Below are 23860 nucleotides of genomic sequence, written 5' to 3'. Positions count from 1 at the left end.
AATCCTGGAGTTCATGTAAAAATGAGTCCAACGGAGAGAAATCCTGCTCCCTTACGCAAGAAACTTAAGAGCTGGCACAAACCACCAACTGTACCTGTTGAGATGCTGCACAATGGCTTCTGTGGCCGTGGAAAAAAAGAAATAATAATAATAATGACATTTCCAGTTATGTAGCTCCAAGAGTAATAAGTAATATTTAGTGACATCTTGCTCCAAGTAAATTTTAACCAAAGGAATAACCTAGCAAACAAAAATAACCCTCTTGTGCTTTTCCTTTTGTTTTCTATTATCCTGTCTTTTTTGTTGCTTTTTATGATAAAAATTACATTTCTGTTGCTTTAACAACACATATATTGTGTCGAATTTTATGATCTTAGAAAATAAAATCATTGATACCCTCTGTGACATTGGAGTCCTACAACTCTGATGAGAACTGGAAGAAAAAATGTGTTGAATTAACAAAGCCCTGCATTGCATTCAGATATGCAACGCATCACAATAAAACACAGCTTAACTGTAAAGATGTTAGATCATTTTTTACATGTGTGGCCCAACATTTGCAGAAACAAACAGGTCTGATTACTCAGGTTCTTGAGAGCTGCTGTACTGCAGGTTTTAGATGTTTCCCTGCTTCAATACACTTGACTCAAATGAAAGGGACATTGTGCAGAATCCATTTTGTTTGGATCAGGTGTGTTGGAGAAGGGAAGCCGCTGAAATCTGCAGCCTTCAACGGCTGGAGTTGAAGAGCCCTGCTTCACCACAAAGTCTAACAGCATATCAAACTATCCAGGGAACAATGCATTAAACTGCAGCATGTGCCCGTAGCACTTCTCCAAATGTGTGCCTTTTCTGAGCAGAAACACCATGCATGAATACCAGTGTAAAGGCAGATTTGAGAAAATGAATGATTTGGAAATACATGCATCTTTTCTACACAAAAAGCTTTGACTGTGAATGCAACTTTTTTTTTTTTTTACTTTCTTGTTGACAGTTTACCAATCAATATATGTTAAAGCCTGCATTTCTTTTTCAGAACTGCAAGAAATGTTGCACCTTTGTTTTTCTTTATTTTTGAAACTGTAGCCTGCACCAGTCAGCAGCTTACATTGTTATTCGATCCATACTGCATTGATGTTTTGTCTAAAGCCAGCCTTCCAGTGGACAGCCATGCCTAACTGCTTTGTGGGGGCTCAACTGACTCCAGAGTCAGGGATTAAACAAATCGCAGTGCTTTTCCAATATCTTTGCTCTTTACAGAAGCGGGATAACACAGAGTGGAGAGACTGTAGCTCAATGGATGGAAAAGAAAAATCTAGTGTGAGACTTGGAAATGATGTTTTCTTCATGGGTAGAACATTGTCTTAGCTTTTCTTTGGTCTCCCACTTCACGTGAAGAGGTATTGCATCTGCATGTTATATACATTGTATGGCTTATGCGAAAGCAATGGAACTTCTGGAGAAACATAGAAGAAATTGTTCAGTTACACAAATGTTGTAAATCAGAAACTGGGGATAATTCCAAAGAATGTATTTTAGTAAAACCTAAAGGTCTAAATATTTTAAGACACTTCCTTGCACTCACCATTGGTTTTACTCTAATTTTGACACATTTAACCCGTTAAGGCTCGACCCATGAAAAAATAGTAATAAAAGTCCAATTTTTTTAAATATGAGATCTTTATTGGCCCTTTAACAAAATGTAACAACAAAATTAACATTTTTTTTGGGGGGGGGGATCTACCATTTATTACAATGTGATATATAAAAAATATAATATGGTTTTCTGCTTCTGGGTATCTTTTAGGGGACAGAAGACATGTATCACATTGTGTTCAACAGGATTTTGAGCAAAGTTTATACCATAAATTGAAGCAAAATGTCTCAGAAACTGTATGTGGCAAATATGTCACGTCGGGCTCTCATGGGTGAAGCGACACTGATTTCAGATTCCAGTGTCATCTGCTGCTGGAGTACAGTATGCTCCAAAGATAAATTCCACTTGGTAAGAAATGGTATAAAATGTGCAAGTACTTAGAAGGGAGACTGAGTAAAATACACATTTATTTGTCGCGTCTGGTATCAAAGGGTTAACATCTCTTTTTCACGTTCTACTCCATTGAAAGTAAGACCAATTTTAGCTTTTTCTCTACTGCTACTCTTAACTCAAATGATTGTGGTGTCAGTGTTGTCTGTGTTCATCCTTTTGCATTTCTGAAAAGCCTTCGTCTTATTTTTATCCTTCGTTGCCAGTTCAGAAAAACATTTTCTGACTGGTTTTATTGAACAGGTTGTGGATCAATATGAGGGTGAATGGCTCAGGTTCCAATACATTTTATGGGTTAAAGCAGAAGCATAACTGTTTTAAACAACACAATATGTAGTTTTGACTGATACATTTGTTTAAATTTTGACTAATTGTTTCCTCAAACTGAGTTTTCAAATTTTGGCACAATTTCCATTAAAAATAATTGGTCACTTTTAAATAAAGAGATGCAAGCTAACTTTTATAGATTATACCTAACAGATTTTATAACAAGACAGTTACTCGTCAGGCATTGACCTCTTTATATAATCCCTCAAGGGTGATGGTTTAAAGGGAAAAGCATGTAACATATCAATCACTTGAGACACTATTTAGCTTTACCACTGACTAGTTCTTTGGCTCTGAAGGACATTTATGAAGTCTAAAAATCTAAACTTCCTTAACAAAAAGCCAAGGTTGAAGAACATTAAAAGATATTTGTGGTTTAACCCTCTAACAAAACACTGATGTAACTTAAACTGTCTCTAGAATCCATTAGATTGGGACAAAACTGCCTTCAACACCATGCTTATCCTCTTTTTTTAACGAATATGGATCTAATGCTATTGTACACATGGACTGAGATGTGTCACGGTGTTTCTCTAAAATAAGGGTCTATCTTTTAGTGTCATTAATCCCACATGGTGGTGTCACAAATGTTAGGGAAGAAGTTAGCTTTTTTTCACTGCAGATAAGGAAAAACTTCCCAAGCAGAGCATGCAATGCTCCCAACCAAGCTCGAGGCTGAAGATGGTTGTATTACAAAACTGTGCTACATTAAAGAATTATGTAAATTCTTATGATTTTTTTAGCACAGATGCAAACATCTGATACGTCATTTGATGCTTTCAATCACCTCCATTAGCCATCCACCTGCATAACCTATGAAATCAACACCTTGGTTATAAATGACCAGGATAAATAAATTCTACTCAGCACATCCTTTTACACCATGTGTATTTCTGAATTTCCCTTCCTGTTTTCCTTTCATTGTCACTCACTTTTGTCAGAATACAAGAATAAAGAGTTTAGAGTTCATGTCAGGAGAAAATCCCACTGATCAAAGTGTTACACTGGAGATGACGACAGAGACAACCCCTCTTCGCTCACCTTTTGCACGTCACATGTTTCTCAGGGTGACTGTGTCAGCCACATGCTGGCTCCTTTCTGCTTGAGCAATGAACCGTTGCTTTGTTTACACACTCTAATAATCAATATGCCATTTACACAGGGATACTAACAATAATCCTCAAAGCAGTTTCTGAACCAAACTTCGTAACGTGGCATTGAAAGTTTTAGCTTCCAGACATGAAAGTTGGAAATAAATGCTTTCAGTAACATTTTGCAGTTGACTGTGCTTCTAGCTGAGAACAAATAAATGAAAAAAAAAAGAAAAAAAGGAAAGAGAGAATAATCCCATGCTGTGATTTACTTTTGTTTCTCTCTCCAAGTCAGAGGTTTAGCTGTCAACACAGGATTTGCGAGGCGAGGATCTAAGCCTGAGGTGTGCTTTGTAATATAGTTAAGGGTGTGACAAATTAATTACAAAATGAAAAATTAATACCTCCTAGTTTAAGTTCAGTTTTTTTTTTTGTTTTTTTTTTTTAGTATCAGTAACATTTCAGTCCTTCTGGCCCACTTCAGATATTTACACACTATCAGGAATTATCTTCAGCCTTGTTTCAAGTAAAATATAACAACATTGTACATTACTGAGACCCAAGGGCCCTTACTAAAATAAAATCCTACTCACATCCCACTCTATTCAATGCAAGGCTGTTAAAGTCACTGCTATTACACCATTTCTGTCCAAAGAAATCTCTATTTATGTTGGTACTGTAATGAGTTAAAAACTGAACTTGAAAGAGGTAAAGTTGACAGGCAGAAAGTAACACCTGTTTTCCTTGTGTCCACTCAGTTGTTTCTTTTATTATATGTACATATTTATTCAGTTGTTTGCTGGCAGAACTACCTACGTCACTGAGTCAGGAGCCTCCTACTTAAAGTGGATATTCTTTGCAACTTGAAGAAAGAAGAACTTGTTATTCATGCAATGATGAGGTACCTGGGCTACTTGGCAGGCATGCTAAATTGCCCATGAGGAGAGCCAAGCAATCCCCACACTATGCTTAAGTATTCAAGGTGACTTTAGTAGCAGGGTCACTTTAACCATTTTCTCTCTGCCATTTAACTTTTTTCTTTTCAAGTAGGACTACAGGGTATTTGTAGTTTGACCTGATAAGGACTGGACAGGTAAACTGGCTAAATGAGCCCCTAAAAAAGGTAAGTAAGTCCTTTAACCACTTGAATACTTTGATTTCAGGCGAGTAATGCCAGAGAAAATTCTGCATACAGTCTTATAGTTAAAAGATGAACCTAATTTTACACAGAAACGTATCTCTGACAACATGCTTTCAGGGTAAGAAATCACGACCATGCAATGCATTAAGTATGAAGAACGTATAAAAGCTGATGGCGCCTTGATGCTAGTGAAATGGGGATTAAGATATTCTCCACGATCAACATATCTCTTACACATGGAGATTAAGTTGTTTTCCCATTCCGTTGCCTTGCAGAAGAACAAATGGGTTAGCCAATGAGACATAACAGGAATCGTAATTGCTATTCGTCTCAGGATGGCAAATGACTCTGGTGTTTGTTTGGTTCATTGCACAGCAAGTGCTTTCTTTGCGAGAGCTGACGTGCATGTGGAATTAAGTCAACACTGAGATGAGAGGCTGCATTGCAGGAGAGCGGCAGTCCTGTTAATCTCATTGTACACGGAAGCAGCGATTGAATTTGTGCTAAAGCTTGACACTGGGGTTGTTTTGTCAAAATAAGACAGCTTACTTTATAGTCACAGCATATATTTCTCATTTTTAGCTGAATGATGCAGCAGGTTTGTCCTGTTGAGGGATGCTGTGCTTGAGAGTCTTTTGATTTAGTCGTGACATCTTCAAGGGTTGGCTTGTCCGTTTTTTTATGCCTTAGAGATTGGTATTTCCAATCTAGTTTCCGGCAAGTGGAAATAGTTTGTGACATTCCAGAAACCTTGAATAATAAGAATGATGAATTTTAACCAAAAAGTTGTCCCATCCACTCTGGATGTGAGACACAGCTGTCATAGATTTACATTTGCTCTTTGTGAGCTTATGTGTTCTTAAAATGTGGGAGAACACTTTAAAAGAAAAATAAATATTATCAGCATTTATATTATATAAAAATGAGGACAGGTTAATTTAAACTACATCCTTCTCAGAGTGGACGTGGTTAAATGTGAAACTAAGGAGATGAAAAGGAAATAATAGCTATGAACACAAGGAATTATGATTCTCAGGGTGAAATAAGCAAAATTATAATTTTTAATGGATTTTTTTTTTATATTTTTACCTGAAATCAAAACTTTATGCTGTAGTTTTTGCTTTTGTCTTAATTTTATGCATGGGGTATTAAGCAATGAAGATTCCCTTTAAGATTTTTCCTGAAAAGTCACAAACAATGCAGAAACATTTACAGAAACTATGCAGGCTCACTGGTTCATTACTATTGCTTATTTAAACATATATTAAGCAGAAATACTGTTAATGTTATTAGAAACACTTGTACTTCTTGAAATATAAAATGTTAATACTGTATGTCTGCTGTGAAAAAGGTGTAATGAAGCAAAACAAGGGGGAAGCATAGCTGTTGGTGTCTTAACCATTAAGATTAATCATCCCAAAAGCATCAGTAGTTTAAAAATGTCTGACGGTGGAGAACAGATGGGTTGTGTCAGCCAGTCTTCTCAAGCATCTCTAACTCTACCTGTGCTCATGAGCGGATTTAGGATCTTTGCAGGGGTAACTACCTACTTGTTCCACTTTGTTGGCTCAGCTTAAAAAAAACACTGATAGCTGCAGAGTTTGCAGTTCCAGATTTATTTAGTTTGCCTCCTTCTACAACGATGCATTACGCATGAATGCTTTTCATTTAAACAGCTTAGCAACCTGTCGAAACAGTTTTGAAGCCTCCGATCTTGGCAACAATCCGTTCCATCTGCTTCGCCTCGCCTTTAATGGGGTTCATCTGTGTGATCACAATCACAGAAACTCTGTGGGGTGTATGACGGTTCCTCGACTGGAATTTCTAATCACAGCCGAGTAAGGTCAGTCCCGTTGAATCTCATCAAACAACACTTCATGTATATTACAGCAGCTGCTGGCAGAACCTCCTGTGATCTTAGCTCACCTTGAAGTGGACCATTCCCCCTGTCCTCTACACTCCCATACATAATAATCCTACATGAAAATTTAAAAGAAGAACTTTGCAAGCTACTGCAAATTGCCATTTGCCAGCTGTCTTGGTTAATATGTGGAGTCCCTTGTTGAGCTGCTCGTTAGGAAATGGACCGACTTTGATTGATTGCTCTGTTTCCTATTCTCATTCATGTAGAAAATTGGCAAGGCTGAATGAAGAACACCTTAAAATGAGGCCAGTAACATTCCCCTTGGACATAAGAGAGTATACGTCTGTCTGTAAATGACTTCTGAGGCTTTTGTTCTCTTCATACTGTTTGCCTTCTCTTGTGAAACCAAGTAATAAAGGACCCGACCACGCTGGCACCAGATAAATATAATGACAAGCATCCAAAGTGTTTTACTTATGAAGCTTAGAATCATTTAACTATTTTAGCCAAATAAAACTTTCTCAACATGTGCTGGAAGCATTGTATGCCTTGGCTTTCCTGACTGTGCCATGTGTGGTGGTAAGGATTTCTTGAGGCATCTGTTGTGTAATTCATAGTTTGCAGTGTGTGTTAAAGGTTTTGAGGGGTTATAGCAGCAGGGGTGAGTCCATACCCTGAGGTTTGAATTTCGAGCAGACCCAACTCTTTATCTCTACGCTGTTTTTCTTCTTCTCTTCCTCTTGATTTCATGCAACCTTACTCCACCACTCTTGCTCTACTTAGCTTCGATTTTAACTCCCCCGCCTCTTTTCAGTAACCTTCATTCCCACTATGACTGTGAGAGAAGTAAGAGAGGGCAGCTTCTTCTGACACCGCATGAGGATGTGAGCAGAATAGCTTCAGCCATCATCACTTCTCACCTAAACACATGTACACACACACACCCACACATAAGTGTTACTGTTACATCCCAGTACATACACAATGCTTTGTAGCCATATGGTTTCCTCCCCACTTCTCCCCTGCTCCACTGGGTAAACAGGCCTCAGAAAAACAGCACTTCTTCCAGATTGTTGTTTAGCTCCTGATCTCCCTCTAAACAGATCCTTTCGCCTGTCTCATTACTTCTGAATGTCTCGGTCGATATCTTCACATTAAACTTTCAGCTGCTTGTTCATCCTCAAATTTAAAACAGACACGGGCTGTAGAGTCGTCGTGTTTGCTGTCGCCATATGTTGCATGCTGCTTTAATAAGACACAATGCCTGCATGCTCTATGCAAAAAAAAACAAGTTTTTGTTTAGCAATGTAGAGCATCCATTAGGTCCAACTTGGATGCTTTATAGATTCAATTTACCAGCTTGAATTGCATTCTTGTAGTCATTCATTCAGTTACAGCAAATTACAACTGAATCAGATGAGTGAAAAGAGCAGTGAGTAAGCCTTTTATCAAAGGACTGTCTCTAATTTCTTCATTTTCTTCACTTCTTTCTTAACTCAAACATGACATCAGATGTCATTGAACAGTGTCGTGTGTATTCATTGCCTCTTTATTTTGAATGGAAAAGCTTTCCTTTAACTCCCCTTTCCTTTAACTTAATGTTTTTTTTTCTTTTTCTTTGTGTGTGTTGCAGGCCTCAAGTGCAAATATGGATGTACAGTATATTAGTGATGAGATAAAAATAGTTATATAAAAATCAAAGGAAATTCAACTATCATATTTTATTGCTAAAACTTTCATTAATTCATTTATTTTGCAGTCTGCATACCATCCTACTTTAGCCTTTTCTGATATTCCTCACAAATGCAATTCCTCCTTGAAATGCAACATATACAGTATGATGAAAGTGCAAGTTTTTCTGTATGAATTGTCTTGTATGAGTTTCCTTTACAGCTGCATCTGTCACATTAGAAGCTTAAACTAATGTTTTAATTTTTTTTATTATGTGGAAATCTTGGTGAAGTACTGAAAGAGAATGGTGGGTGGGGCTTGTCCAGACCAGTAGAACAGGCCAGTCTTAGAAGACTTTATTATTTTTTTACAGGAAACTAACACATTCAGAGGCCGTATGGATCCAAAAATAGATGGAACAAAATAGAAAGCTATAAGGTGGAATAAATGGGCTTATATACAAAAACTACTACTTCAGCAGGTTCCATAACATATCTGATTAGACTTGCTGATAAATAATATTGGAATCCAAAGTGTTGCACTTGTAGAGAAGACCTAGAAAAGAAAATAACTTTTCTAAAATAGTAGTTTACTTTAGTGTAGTTCAAGTTTATTCACACACTCAACATATTGACATACAAAAGTTGTTGTCATATAAACTGAAGGGGAATTATATAATCGTGTCAGGTCAATTGAATCAGGTTTCCCATGGAAGCTATTTAAAGCTTATTGAGGGAGCCTGAATACATACAAAACAAATCAATACAGTACAGTGAACATTAACAGCTATTAGACAATCATGAACCCCACACATACCAACAAAAGCTTGTAACATGTAGGTGTATGATATACATAATAGTTATATAGTATCAGACAGCAGTTAACAATTTACATTTAATTTACTACTCATCAGTTGTTCTATGGTTGCAGCTATATATAAATATATGAGTTAAACAGTTTAATTTTTAGCCTTTCTTTGAAAGTTTAGATGGACTTCACCGCTTTTAAACTCTCATCGAGCTCATTCCAGATCTGTGGTCCTTCATGCAAGGGACAAGCTGGTACTTTTAAGTCTTCTTTTTTTCCTAGTAATAGGATGTGTTTTTTTGGTTTTGTTTTGTTTTGTTTTTTTTTGTTTGTTTGTTTTTTTTTATCTGGTACTTGTGCTGAGGACTGCAAACTGGAACAAGCTCATACAGTCTAGGTTAAGTTTTATGGATGATTTGGTGCATCCAGCAGGCGTTATGACATCAATTTAATTCAGTTTACCAGAGGAGACCAAAGCATTGGAAAAAAGGTCTTGTGAGGGCATTGTTTTTGGACCATGACACAGCTCCAAAATTCCTCTTTTGAAGGCTTTCTAATCTTTTCAAATAACTGAGGTAGATGTTGCACCAAATAACACTACAGTAATTTATGTGTGGCTCAAACAGAGTTTGTATAGACTAAATAGTGCAGCTAAAGGAAGATGATGTCTTATTTAAAAAGAAATAGATTGAATAAAATTAGTTCTATATGAAGTTTAAAATTTAAAGACTCATTATGAAGGACCTCGAGGAACTTAGTAGAGCTTACTCGAAGTAATTCTTTATCATTTATTTTAAGATGTATGCGATCTACATTGATGCCTTTTTATTTTAATTAAACACAATATAATTGGTCTTGCTGATATTAAAAGATAACATATTACACTTAAACATTATTACCTTTTTGTTGTAATTCAGTATTTAATATTAACTGTAATTCAGATGCGTTGGTGTATGAAATAAAGAAGTTGGTATCATCAGCAAAAATATCTATCTATTGTATATTATCTATTATATATTATTATCTATTATCAATATAAATAATAAAGAGTAATGGTCCTAGTATTGATCCCTGAGGGACCCCAGTTTTGATGTTCTTGTTTTGAAATTTTTGATTATTTATGCTCACATACTGCTGCCTGCATAGTACTACTCTAAAGTGACTCAAAATTAAAGTAATTATAATTATAATTATAATAATTGTGAAAAGGAAAAACTAAGTAATATAAAAATATAAATACTCTTATGTTAAGTTTACTTCCTGAAATTGTGTAATTATATTCTAACTTCTCTTAGGTGATTAATAAAATATTTTACATTAAAATTAATTTGAGAATGACTTCACACATTTAAACAATTGTCCCAAAATAAAAACAAGATTTTAATTAAAATGCAAGGCATACTTACACTAATGTTTTCTAAATAGGTGACATCAAAAGAGGAGCACTTGATGAAGACTAACAAAAGAAGAACCAAATAACAGTGTTTGGCCTTGGTTTTCTGCAGTTTATTTGTAAGCTTAATTGTAAAGTTTACTGGGAAAATCAGTGTTGTGATTTCAACATGTTTCCTCTTTCCTATAAAAAGGGCTTTTAGAATTTTGTTTGGTTTTGCATATTTATCTTTTTAGATTTTCAGACTGCATGTTGATTACAGATGGAGCCTAATGAAAATTTACAACGTAATGTATTACAGCCCCAGGATGTTCTCAGACAGGGGAAACTGGTTTTGTGCTGGTCAGAGTAATGACACAGCAAGAGATAAAACATCTTGAACCATTAGCAGTTAGCTAATGTGGTTAGCAGAAAATCAGTTGTGTTAATAGACTGTATATGCTTTAAGGTTTGATTATGGCTCAAAATAATTGCCGCAGCCTGCAGTAAAACACACTTAATGTTTCCCTTGTAATTTGCTTAGTATTGGTTGCAAAATTTAAGTAAGTAATTGTGCTTTGTTTGACTGACTCAGTAGGATTTGTCTCATTTGAATATTAGAAGTGGGAGTGAAAAAAGGTGATAAATTAATGTGGCATTATGCAGTAAAAACCCCTGCAGTAGATTTTAATTGTTCTTTGAAAAATGTCAAATTCTAAATACAGATGGATTTATTTATTTATTTATTCATGTATTCAGATTTTTTTAATTCGTTTGGCTTTGATATAAAATCCATCACGATCAATTTAATTCATTCAAGCATATTATTTATTTGTTTATTTAGAATTAATTAAAATGACATTCCATGTTGGATATCAAAAACTACACTGCATACACATTCATACTACAGTTGTTAAATTGTACTTTTTCCTTTTGTGCCAACTGCAAAGTGTAGCATGTTTGGAAAGGAGACGCAGCTTCAGTTTCTGTTCAGTAGTTACACTTGATATTAAATATTTTTCACTTTATGAGATGATACATTATCATAATCCAAATATCCTCATTTCCTGTGAAGAAAAATCTTAAATATTAAAGCTAAGATGTGAAGATATTAGAGTATCATATTATGGCCTTTCTTTTTGAGTGATGGCTTTCATGATCAAGTATCGTTTCCATGGTTTCCAGGATCCTCACATCAGTGCCACACATTTAAATGAACATGCAGGAAAGGGACAGAAGAGACATACAGATGCTAGCGTTGCTGCGGGTAAAGACATAAAACCTAAAGGTTTGATTATGTCAAAGATGGCCCCTGACATCCTGTCAAGTCTGAACAGCTATAATATGAAATGTGGATATTTCACCACCCCTTCAGGAATGTTTTTCTTTTCTTCTTCTTCTTCTCCTTGTTCTTCTTGCTGTTTTGGTGTAGTTGGAGGACAAGCCTAAAGGACAACCTCCATGAGGTCACACTGGATGATGACCTGTAAATTGGCATGCGTCTCAGCCTAAGAATATCATGTTTTCTTCAATAGTCTTTTAAAAGTGCTAAGTTCATGGAATTCACAATCAACAACTCCAAAGTAATTTCTGCTTATCAACCATGGCCTCTGGAGACAGTGTAGTGTGACAGTTGTTATGACAACCCTGTAGGAACACAGTGTTAAGACAGACAGACAGAATCCACTTGTGGCTCAAACTCAGTGAGAGCCAATGTAGACAAAAACTGCATCTTGAACTGGAATTTTGGGATTCATTTAGGCCCTTAATTGGAGCTTCTTTATAATACTGTTGATGTTATTAGTAATATTTTTAATCGAAATGCATAAATCGAATAGCAAATAATTTGTAGCTCTACGAAAGTAAAGATGCCGCTTAAGATGTTTTTGAATATAAATCTTTATTGCTGTGCACCTACATCAAGATCTGCATTCATTGACAGTGTCATGCAAATGCCTGGGCACCCTTGGTCAAACTCTTTCTTCCTGTGAATATATAAATGAATTGAGGATGAACTGATCTCCACCTCATATCTATGCAGTTGTCTCACAGTGGAAAATTAGAATAATGTGTGCTGCCTAAACAGGAGAAGGTTGTGCAAAGACAGAGAAGTATTTTTTTTTTTTGGTAGACTTTATCTGTTTTTAGTGCAGAACCACTTAAAAACCAATTGAGCCTTAAAGTTTCCAGCCGTGTCCATTTTGTACAGAAATATATCCAAATTATCTAAATCTTTATTAGATTATTATTATGTACGGTAGATGAGGAAATCCCATATTTTTTTGTGTTTTATGTTATGAAACCTCATTTTAAAAATGGTCTTGTTAAAGAAAAAGGAAAATTTCACTTTTCATTGCAATTAAAATGTCAGGAAATTAGTATATAAACACAGACAAGGGACAGACAATGACACACATTAGATCGGGGCAGGTGCTGATTACAGGATGCCAGGAAGTGAAGATGTCTGAAATAGGACAAGACATTAGTGCACAAAACAAATCAGAAAACACATAAAGAAATAAAATAAAAAAAACATGAATGAAGGCAAACATAACATAATCAGGATGTGATGGATGTGATTAACTTGTTAAAGAAGCAGATCACTGCAGAAATTGCCTGGACTTGAATAGAATTTTTTGCAGTGCATCAAATATAATATATTTTACGTTATGTTACTCTATGCTTGATTGCAGAACATAAGAATAGAAAAAATCCCTTAAAGAAGGAAAAAGAAAAGTAAAAACAAGTTTAAACATATTGAACTTTTTGAAGTAAGGAGTAATTTCACCAGCTTGTTTTTAAAAATTAAGCAGTGCCAATACAATAACTGAAACATGCACAATAACTTTAGTTTTAATTAGTGAAACAGTTTTAGATGTAATGATTATATTTATCATGATTGTAGATGCACACTGCTAGAGTTAAACCACATACAATTCTTTTTTTTTTTACTTTTTAAAAGTGAATTGACTGGTAAATACAATGTTTTTACCACCGTTGCCATAAAGGATGACTGTTATTATTTCTTTGTTACAAAACAAGCCTCAAAAATGCAAGAGGGCCGGGATGAATGTGTTGCATCTCCATTTCAACACTCAGCCCCTCATCTTATCTGGAAGCATCCTCCAATGAGATGTATAGTTTCATTCCACCAATCACAATTCACTGTGACGTTAATGCCTGGAAAAGAACAAAACCTCCCCACTGGGTGGTAAAAAACTGACACCTTTTTGTTTGCTTCCATCATGCATCATTTCGACATCTGATTCTGGGGTGTCAGGCAGCCCAACCGGTTGAAAGTGTGTCCCATGTGCAGAGGCTGAAGCTCCTTGATACAGTTTTGGGTCACAGTGTCCTCTCTGTCCCCTTCTCTTTCACATCACTTTCAAATAGAAATCACAAGTGGCCACAAATCCTTTAAGAAATTAATTTGTAATATTATTTTATTCTTTATTTCACTCCAGCTTGAATATCCTGAAGGTATGGTGACAGGAGGAAGTGATTTCACATCATTTATACATCACAAAACACCTAATAAATTTTACTGTGTGGAAGTTACAGAAAAAACAAGGTGGGATCGACCCCCCTTCCTAAAAGAGAACTAATCATATCAAAAATAAAAACATAATAATAGATTAAATACAATTTAAAGAAAAATGTGCAAGTTATAAACACAGATTCTCTTCAGTTTTCACATTAGTTTTCTCCTTGTCTCTGCGCCACAGTACTTAGTCCCAAACTCCTACTCATCTCTATGAGTTGTGGCAGCTGAGCTTCTGTAAGTGCAGAAGTTAACATAAAATAAAAGACATGTCAGATTGACGTACGTCTCAGTGGACTAGAACACATTTAAAGATTTAACCATACAGCATTTTGGTCGCTCCATTACCTCTCAGTTAATAACAGGCAGCCATGTCTCCTAAAGCATGTCAGTGGGAGCAGGAAGTCTATCTAGGATTTAAATCATGACACCATTTTGAATTTTTTGCACGATTTTTAAGAGGTTTGATTTGTTGCACATGTCAGAAGTGTATTGTTCCCCAGTCTCTGCCTGAATTTATAAAACTCCCGTCAGAGGGAATTTTATAAATGCTGTGTGTTGCAATCCTCTGTGGTGGCACTGTCCATTTAAAGGTTAGACTTATAAAACCCCAAAGCTAGATACAACTTCAATTGAATTCCACAAGCATAGAAACTTCTTTAAACTTAATGGTTCAGCAAATCTGCATGCAAGAGAGGTAAGCTAGTAATGCAACGTAATCAGGTTACTTTGAATCATTTTAATGCTAGTAGTTGGCTATCCTCTCTTTACCTCTCTCTCCACCACTCCCTTAATCTCCTCTGTAATTTCTCTGTCTCAGCCTTTCTCCCTTTTCCTTCTTTTTTCGGTCTTTTATTCCTTTGATCTTGCTCTCTGCTGGGTGGCACTGTATATGGTCTCATACAGTGGTGGTCTCATTACTCAAGCTCTCATGGCAAACTAGTCTCCAGGGAGGGAGAGCACACTTTTTAAAAAAGTGCCCTGTCACACTGTGGCACATGATTTGCATTTAGGTTAAAAACAGTCGGGACTCTTAAATCTTATTTATGGGCAGAGGGAACTCCCTCTTCACTGCAGCAGTAGGGCATCAGTTATTGTCAGGCCAAACCTTGTTATACTCTCAGAACTACAAACACACACACACACACACTGCTGTGTCTCTGTGAAAGCATTATGTGTTTTGATTTGTAAACAGGTTTTAATCTTTTTAAGGGTTATGGCTATTATCCAGCCTACAAGTTCTTCTTTTGCCAGTAATCAGTGTAATGGGCTGTCTGATAAAGAGGGTGGACTCTCACTCAGAGCGAGGTGAAGTGCTGTATTGTACTCTTATGCATGTACAGCATGTGCACAAATATTAATGGTGTCAGCTCTTATCATGAATAGTTTAAACCAAGTAAGCACTTACTTACTTTGTGCAAAGAGGGGAAACCGTCCATCTACATATGAATGATTTCAGTTCATTAAGCTTTTTTGAGCAAGACTCATGAATGAAATACTCTTAACAAGATAACAGTGTTAGCAGTTTTAAAAATGCTCCACCTAACTGTATCAGCCTTTAAACATTCTCACACTGTAGGGCTATCAAAAAATAAATAAATAAAATAAATAAAAAATCCAATTGGAATTCATTTAAAATGAACAATTATTCATTGTGTTTTGAATGTTGGGTGGTAAGCTGGGAGATAAATTCAGAGATTTGTTCATTTAAGAATATAAGGCAACTGTAAACTACCTTATCTTTGCTCAGTACAATAAAATTTATGAAGTCAGAAATACTCTGCATGTGTTATATATATATTTCCTTCATTTTTGTAGCAACTTCACAAAACAGTGTTGGCTTATTTTAGAGAAGTTAAGGGAATATGCTTTAGCTCAAACTGCCTAGAGCATTCTCTATACAAACTACTTCTAACCACCTGACAAATCCATTTATATAGCCTTCTGTATAGTCTGAAGCACTTGTAGAATATAAGTTTTTAATTATGATGGCTTTATAACTTTCATTAAGTTATTAAGTTTCATCATGTGTGAATTCATGCTCAGCATTTAAAAAAGAAAGTGACACTCATTTAGTTCTAATAGTTGTAAACAATAGACTAAAAATGATAATTATTAAATAACTAAAATAATTAAAAAATCCTTATTTCAGATTATTTGCTTCAGTGCCGTGTTTAATGTTACAACATCTTAGCATCAGCGCAAAACACAGAATACTGTTTTACGTTACTATTTTAATGGAAAATTACTACACTCGTTAGTGATGGGTGCTGGTCAAGTACATAAATGGTAGTCATGGCTTTGACTGGGGCATTGCAACCTTTTTTTTTTTTCTTCCCGTTTCTGTAGTTTTTCTAAGTAGAAGTATAGTAGTATGGTGTGGGAATAGGGTCACGCTTTTCCTGCCTGAGGAGACAGTTTTGTAACTTCTACTTTTCAAAACAGGGCTTAAAGTATTCCGGCACCGTGCTGGATCTCCGGCTTTTCACTATGATTCAGGAAAAAAAAAAAAAAATTGAATATAGTGGTTGAACAATGAACAATGTTAAAGTCGGAAATTACACATATTCATCTTCGAAAATAAGCAGAACGTGCTGCTGCATGTTTTCAGTGTTCAGCAAATAATGACAATATGCCACACTTCGTTTTTCTCCGCCGAGTTAACCTGTAGCGTGAACGTTATCTCCGAGTGGTCTTGAACGCACCATCCAAGCCGATGATTGTTTCACCGAAATCAGAAAAAAAATAAATTCATGAAGCCAGGGAAAGACGTCCTAATTGTCAACGGCATCACCCTCATTCCTAAACCCGGAAAGGATTCTAGATTGATTGATAATTTAAGACCAATATCCCTACTCAATAGCGACTATAAAATATTAACCCATATATATGCCTCCAGACTGAAAACTGGGATGCCTCAGATTATTTCTGACACACAATCAGGCTTTTTGAAAGGACAATCAATACACAACAACATCCGTCTTGTACTCGACCTGTTAGATTACAATCATTTAGTTGAAGACGAAGGCTTCATTCTATTATTAGATTTTTTTAAAGCCTTCGACACAATTGAGCATGAATTTATGTTTCGCACTCTAGAGTTATTCGGGTTTGGACCAAACTTTATACAGCTAACTAGAACACTCTACAGGGAGACAAACAGTGTAATCTTGTTGCCACACGGCATCTCCCCCCGATTCTTTATCAACAAAGGAATTAAACAGGGTTGCCCTATCTCCCCTTTACTGTTCATCGCTGCAGCAGAAATGTTATCAATCCTTATGAAAAACTTAGATTTTGACAAACTTAACGTCTTTGGCAGTCAGCTAACCATCACCCAACTAGCTGATGACACGGCTATATTTATGAAAGACAGTAATCAAATACCTAAAGTTCTCCAGTCAGTTAATTTTTTCTCCAGGGCATCTGGTTTAAACCTCAATTTACGAAAATGTGAACTATTACCAATACACGATTCTCCTCACACAGCTCTTTACAACATTCCTGTAAAAGCTGATGTAAAATATCTAGGTGTTCATATCTCCAAAGATGCAAATTTAGTGGAAGAACTGAACTTCTGGAAAACTATTGATAGATGTAAGCTCAATTTAAATATGTGGTCTCAGCGTGACATTTCTATTTTTGGTCGAGTCTTTCTTACAAAAATGGAATGTCTGTCAAGATTCATTTACCCAGCATATTCGCTGGCACTCCCCAAACCTGCAATTAAAGCTATAAACCAAGCTAACTTTAACTATATTTGGAAAAACAAGGCACACTATGTTAGGAAAGGAACAATAATGAGAGATTATGAGGATGGAGGTCTTAAAGCTATAGATATTGAATGTTTAGATGGTACAATTAAAATTAACTGGCTCAGAGCATTTCTGAAAAACGAAAATGGTTTTTGGTTTCATATCCCCTCAAGAATTTTTTTGGATTTAGGTGGTATTAATTTTCTTCTTAAATGTGACTTTGATGTTAGAAAACTGCCAATCAAACTATCATCCTTCCACCAACAAGTATTACTTTACTGGAAGCTATTATTCAAGCACAATTTCAGTCCCCACAATACCCCACTCTGGAACTCCCGATATGTGTTATTTAGGAACAAATCCTTATGTTACAAAAATTGGCTTGAACGAGGCATATGGTCTGTAATGCATCTTCTTGATGATACTGGAAATATTCTACCATTTGATCTTTTTTGCTCTAAATTCATGTTAAATGATAGTAAACAATACAAAACTATAGTCAAAGCACTTCCTCAGAGTTTGATCCTTCTGTCAGGTAATTTACTCCTCAACAATGTTAATCTACGGCTTCCTTCTCTTTTAATCAATGGACAATCCATCACTAACCCGAATCTGCCCAATACTTTTATACGTTGTGTGTTTTTTAGGAATCTATTCCCTTTATCAACTCATAGAAATCGCATTTCTAAATGTTTTCCCAAAGAGAAAGTGAACAAGTTGAGGAGTAGATACATAAAATTTCCAGTGGCTCCTAAAGTAAAGGAAACTCATTTTAAAATGCTTAATGACATATACCCTACCAAAGAATTTCTGAGAATTCGTTTTGGTTTTCAAGAGAATTGCTGCACCTTCTGTGAAAGCGAAATTGAAACTGTTGATCACATGTTTTTCAATTGTGTATTCGTAAGTATTTTCTGGGAAGACTTTATTTTCTGGTGCTCATCCAAGTTTGCATCTCCGTCTCAGCTAAACATAAATGAGATCTTATTTGGTACAATCCTCACTGATAAAATGCAAGATCTAGCTTTCAATGTTTTACTATTGTTGGGGAAATTTTTTATCCACAAAAGCAAATATATCAAGATTAGACCAAATTTTAATGTTTTTCACAAAGAACTGTGTTTATATTTTCAATCCCTTAAATTTATGAAAAAGAAAATTGGTATAAGATTATATGACTTTGTAACGGATTATGAACTCAACCAAAACCCCTAGTATCTGTGCAGTTCCAACTATGTATTCTGTTATTGTTTATTTATCTTTGTTTATCTTGTTTATCCTTTTTTAATTTTTTAATTTTAATTTTTATTATTTATTTATTTATTTTTCTTTTTATGTCTTTCTGATTTTATAATCTGTCGGTGTACATGTCTTGCATCGTAATACGTCTAAATTGTTATGTTCTGTTAATCTGAATTGTCAATAAAGTTCGGAAAAAAAAAAAAAAAAAAAAAAATTGTCAACGGCATTAGAACCAAATGGTGCTGCGCATGGATAGAAGAAGGGGTGGAGACGACAAGCTTTTTGGGAGCTGGTGCCAGAAACTAAGAGAGCCAGGTAGGCCTACTTGTTTCTGTGTTGTGCTCGAAGAAGCTGGTATATGCAACTAGTGGCAAAAAAGTTCTATGACGCCACGAAGGAAACTCCGGCAGCAGTTCGCGCTGTCCAACATACAAGTCGTTTGGCCACAGCTGACTTAGCGGCCCCGGTGACTGATCCATGTTAAAAGGGAGAGGAGGGGAGTCAAAGCCCAACCAAAAAAAAAAAGAAGAAATAGAACAGAAAAAAAACAAAACATGTCAATGAGCTGTGATAATTGCACTGGAGGCTTCAGTTTAGCAGTTCTCAGTTTCTGAAGTAAACTGTGTTTATATTCTATCCATTTCCTATACAGTTTAATCAGGTCTTGGAGCACTTTAACCTTTTTATTGCTGTTGTTAATCGAACTGACTTGTAGTTTAGTGTATTAAATTGCATTTGTTTATTTTGTATTTTCTATAACCTAATTTCATATTGTTTTGAACAAAAACGATGGAAATTTTGCAATTTAAAATTACAATGTTACCTAAAGTTCACTGTTGCTTTGTAACTGTTTTTTTTTTTTTATAAATTTCCCTATTACTAAATTAAATGATTGCTAAATTAATAATTTAAATGAATTAGCCTGACTGAGTTTCACATGTCCTTAGAACATTATTACCTTTACTTTCTAAAATTCACATTTAAACTGTAGGTCAACTTCTGTCCTACCAAGCTCAATGCCAAAAGTTGTTTGCCTATAGTGTGTATGCATCAGATCCACTGCACATCCACTCACCAGAAAAAAGTTCAGGCTCAGGATTTTTTTTTTATTTTAAGCCCTGTGAAAAGCTGACAAGCTGACAGTCGGGCATCATGGAGAAGTACATGATCCCTTGACAGCATGTGTCTGATGGCATGAAGAAGTACCACTTGTTCTCATAAGCGCAGGCATTTCATCCTGTATGGTTCCATTGTCGTTAAAGTTATTGTAATTTCTTTTTTTTAATAAATTTTTGCTTTTAAGAGAAAACATTTTCTATATAAAATGGTTTTGTAATGTGCAATTCAATGATTAAATTTGTTGCATGTCCTGAAAAAGAAACACAAGTTCATTTTATAAGACCTCCCTTTTTTTTCTTTTGTTTATTTTTATTGTTCTATGAGATTAAATTAATAGTTTGATAGAAAAATCAACAGAATCATCAGGGTTCCCTACCGCGAGCTGACATCAGTTTCAGACACTGGCAGCGGTAACGTGTCGCCATAAAGTCGTTTCCAACCACCCAACACGCCCCAAACATTTGCATGTAGTGCTTCTTCAAAAGCTCGTGCAACTTTTTGTGCTCTCCTTTATTCTACTTCTGCTTTGTTGTTCCCTTCCCGTTTCTCTTCTTCTCTGGTTTGTTCTTTCCCTGCTGCATTTCAGCTATTCTGCTTAGTAATGCCCTCGCGATTTCCTCTGAATTTCCGGTGGTACTGCTCCGTCGTCGGCGTCATATGACGGATAGCTAAGCGCCCTGTAAACGGACTGAATTATGTGCATAACCAACGCAGAATAAGGACCAAACTGTCCATCTGTCTCCGTCTTCTGCATCAAGCATAAATGGGCCTTAAATCTGAATAAAAGTGCTTTGAGATTGCTTTTCAGATAACTCTGAATTTACAAAATATTTGAAATGATATAATTTATTTTTGTAATGGTATACTACGGATTACAGTAAAGACATGCCAAGTAGAGATTAAGAAAATATAGTCAAAATCAACATACTGACAGGAAGAGTACTCTTGATTAATTTCCTTTAAAACAAGTCATGGCCTAGTTAATGTCCATATCATACTAACAGCATGCCCCCAATTTGTAGCTATTATTACATTATCTCAAAAGTCAGGCTGGGATAATCCTGGTGACATCATCAGGGAAATATTTAGTCAGACTTTGAAAAAGCAGCTCCAGAGACAAGAATACATCCTATATCTGGTTTTGCAGGCTGCTAGCACTCCCAGTTACTGTTTAGCCAACCTCAATGTGTGAAATTGATTCTTTCCCTTTGACAGAGCATCTTGGCCACAGAAAGTTTGACCTTTAAAGATCTGAGTCATTGTGTTCAAGGCTTAAGTTTGTGTGAAGACAGAGCAGACCAAACAGATGACAATGATTTAAAGCCATGAATCATTTCAGACCCACAACTGCAGGTGCAAGGCTTTTACAACTTGATCTGTGTTCCTGAAGTTTTGCACACTGAGTGGAAAAGCCTGCGATCAGCAGTAAAGTCTTGCGTGCAGCTATACATCTCAGGCAGTAATCAGTGTAATGGTCTTGTGTGGCATGGGGTTGGCCTGTGTTTATATATAGCTCTCCACACTAAGCTTTACACTGACAATAAGGTTTTGTAGTGTGAGAGCTTTGGCATTTTTACGTTTCAGTCCTCTACCGCTCTGTAGCCGCCTCTTGCTTTCACACTGTTCATCTCATCTCCGGTGCAGCGTGAGTGTGCTGAGAATGACGCTTTAGTCATTAATGTCTGTTTTTTTTTTTCTTCTGTTGATCAGGTGTAATCCTCATTATTGTTCACAGAGAGTAATTTCTCCCTGCAACCATCATCGCTGTGCCACACGCATAAAACACCACATAGTCCGGACTTTGATCAGCTATAGACTACTCTCTAATGGATTGTGTCCCCTCTGTGCATCCCCACCATTCATCTCGGCTCTGAGTTGTGATTGTCCTTGCTGCTCTGTGACACTCTGACATATGTGTGTGAAACAAGCTTTATTATAAGATAGTTTGTACTGTATAACAGTAGAGCTACCATGATATATTTGGATAATAGATTAGTGCGCTGCTCTGGGTCATGCTACCAATTAGTGTAATTGTCTGCTTCATGGGCAGTGGGTTCTAAAGTAATCCATCAGCGGTGTAAGGATGCACACTGTGTACTTTATCTCATATGGTGGCCTTAAGGGTAACTGCATGTGCAAATTCCTAATTGTAATTTTCAAATAGGTAGAAAGGATCCATCTTGCAATATTATTATATCTATAAGTCAATGTTTACAGAACACAAACACTCTACACATAATTACTGTAAATATTGAGAACTCTAAGTCTGTTTTAAAGCAGCACTACTGAACTTTGGAATTTTGCACTTTGGCACCCCCCAACAAAGGCTAATAAGAAATCCATCTTGAGTCCTGTCTCATATCTGAGCTCTCTCCAGTCAATAAAAGTCACTTTAATATTGGCTTTTATCTTATTACTTGCTCTTTCACTTAGTCCTTTTCTTCTCCTCGCTTCCTCTGATAATGTCCTCTTGAGTGTCTTTGCTTAGTTAACTATGGTGTGTATCAAAAATGGACAGTTTGTTGATATCCAGTTCCTGGCGTGACGCAATGCCGTAAATCATAACACAGTTTTCACATGATGCTCCGGGCAGGAACACAAAATTGTGAGGTGCAATTTTTGCTGCAGTGCATTGACAAGAATGTACACGATGAATGTCTGTGTCATCAAAACAAGTCAGGAGCACAGAGTTTTAAAGTTAGAAACTTTTGTAGTGTTGCTCTAAGATTTTCACTTAGGAGTTATATATTTTTTCTTTATGAAAAGCAGTGTTAAATCTTTTAGGATTTAAAGGGTTTAACATAGTCTAAAAATTAAACATGGTAAATATTTCTTGCCTGTTTTGCTAATAATCTAGCAGAATTGAGAAAATTATATTTTTCTGTTTCTTTATGAGTTAGAATAAAATATGACCTTAAATTTCATGTTTACTACTGTCTCTTTGGCCACGATGCTTCGTAATGAATTTGGACACATATATGTACAGATTGTATTACAGATTATATTACTTCAAAGAAGAAAATATGCAAAGTGCTGTACTTTCTACAACATAAAGTAAAAGGGGTGTTAAAAGGTCGTGCCAAGTAAAATATTTAGCTGATTTATTAAGCTTCCACAGGCTTCATTACAAAGCAAATGATCATGTCACACAGGCCAATTCAGTCAATGAATGAATGATAAGAAAACACATTTTAGAGAGATGGACTTGCAAAATAGTTTTATGGCACATAATACTTCTAATCTCCAAGCTTTATAGAGTGAGAACAGAGTTAATAGTACTGATATAAGTAGCTTCACTTCTTTATAAAGCCCTGATTTGGTTTGGATTTAATCTACTGTGAACGGAATATAGCTGGAAATGTTATACTGTGTATTCCACAGCATAATAAGTGTGAAGTTAAACACTTTGGACTGAAATTAAGGATGTAGTTATGCTGTATACAATTATACATACCCTCCAAATTAAATACTTTCCCCTTGTTTGGCAAATTTATTCTGGCTTTAATCAAACTGTTTTTCTGACATGAAAATCACCAAACATTTACTCAGAAGATATCACAGATCTTGTCTAAAGCATATACTATATTCTTTTCCAGGAGCCTCCGATAGAGGAGTAGCAGCAGAGTCAGAGACAGAATCCAGTCTGTACTTTTCATCATCTCTCCTTCGATTCATGTCTTCACCAGTACTTCTCATGATTCACGAGCCCTATGCCTCTTTGCCATTCCTCGTATTTACAGAACAGAAAAAGACCCATAAAGCTCGGTCATGCATTCATAATGTTTTCCATTTCTGCACTCTGTGTGTGTGTTTTTGGCGTACATCGCTAATATTTCAAACGGGCTTGGAGAGGAATGTATTGTCTGGGGAACTGAGGTATGAC

The 23860-nt window shown here is 35.9% G+C and overlaps 1 protein-coding gene across 3 annotated transcripts in view; it reads left to right on the top strand.

Moving 5' to 3' along the window:
• astn1 (astrotactin 1) overlaps positions 1-23860 on the top strand; it is a 400574-nt gene that overhangs the window by 48683 nt on the left and 328031 nt on the right. The window lies entirely within an intron of this gene.

Source organism: Melanotaenia boesemani, chromosome 8 (assembly GCF_017639745.1).
Source record: "Melanotaenia boesemani isolate fMelBoe1 chromosome 8, fMelBoe1.pri, whole genome shotgun sequence".
Lineage (NCBI taxonomy): Eukaryota > Metazoa > Chordata > Actinopteri > Atheriniformes > Melanotaeniidae > Melanotaenia > Melanotaenia boesemani.
The sequence above is the reverse complement of the archived record's forward strand: the minus strand, read 5'-3'. Positions and strand labels throughout refer to the sequence as shown.